This window comes from Glycine soja, unplaced genomic scaffold (assembly GCF_004193775.1).
Source record: "Glycine soja cultivar W05 unplaced genomic scaffold, ASM419377v2 tig00105718_1_pilon, whole genome shotgun sequence".
Lineage (NCBI taxonomy): Eukaryota > Viridiplantae > Streptophyta > Magnoliopsida > Fabales > Fabaceae > Glycine > Glycine soja.
The window spans coordinates 53,742-54,719 of NW_021144572.1; the positions used below are offsets into that span (position 1 = coordinate 53,742).

At 40.8% G+C, this 978-nt stretch overlaps 1 non-coding gene across 1 annotated transcript; it reads left to right on the forward strand.

The window, feature by feature from the left end:
• Positions 1–236: 236 nt before the first annotated feature.
• On the forward strand, positions 237–343 carry LOC114404696. The gene has a single exon (XR_003665109.1). It is a non-coding gene; the product is annotated as a small nucleolar RNA R71 (small nucleolar RNA).
• Positions 344–978: the final 635 nt, after the last annotated feature.

Sequence of the window (978 nt, forward strand, 5' to 3'; positions counted from 1 at the left end):
GCTTCTTAGTTTCAGATGATGCAGATGAGTTTGTGGCTACTTCATGCACTACTCTAATGACTATAGCATCGTTTCTGGCGCTAAACTATTGGGAGTTGGAAGCCATCTTCTCAATTAAACTTTTGGCTTCAGTAGGAGTCATGTCTCCAAGGGCTCCACCACTGGCAGCATCTATCATACTTCTCTCCATATTGCTTAGTCCTTCATAAAAATATTGGAGGAGAAGCTGCTCTGAAATCTGGTGGTGAGGGCAGTTGGCACATAATTTTTTAAATCTCTCCCAGTATTCATATAGGCTCTCTCCACTGAGCTGCCTAATGCCTGAAATATCCTTTCTGATGGTTGTGGTCCTGGAAGCAGAGAAATGTTTTTCTAAGAATACTCTCTTGAGGTCATCCCAGCTCGTGATGGACCTTGGAGCAAGGTAATATAGCCAATCCTTTGTCACTCCCTCTAAAGAATGAGGAAATGCCTTCAAAAATATGTGATCCTCTTGGACATCTGGGGGTGTCATGGTGGAGCAGACAATATGGAATTCATTCAGATGTTTGTGCGGGTCTTCACCTGCAAGGCCATGAAACTTTGGAAGCAAATGGATCAGTCCAGTTCTAAGAACATATGGAACATGCTCATCAAGGTATTGGATGCACAAGCTTTTGTAGGTGAAATCAGGTGCATCCATTTCCCTTAGATTCCTCTTACGGGGTGGAGGTTGTGTCATGTTCTCAGAATGTTCAAAATCAGAATGCTTAAAACTATAATGCTCAAAATCACCAATAACAGAATGCTCAGGATGCTCAAAAGGTACTAAATGTTGTTTAACTAATCTATGAAATGTCCTATCTACCTCAAGATCAAAGGGTTGTAAGTTAGATGGATTGCCTCTAGTTATACACTAAATTCAGCATGCACAATTAGTTGCCTTCTTTTGCAAGTAACAATGTAGGTTTGAACTACAGCTACCATTAAATGATATCT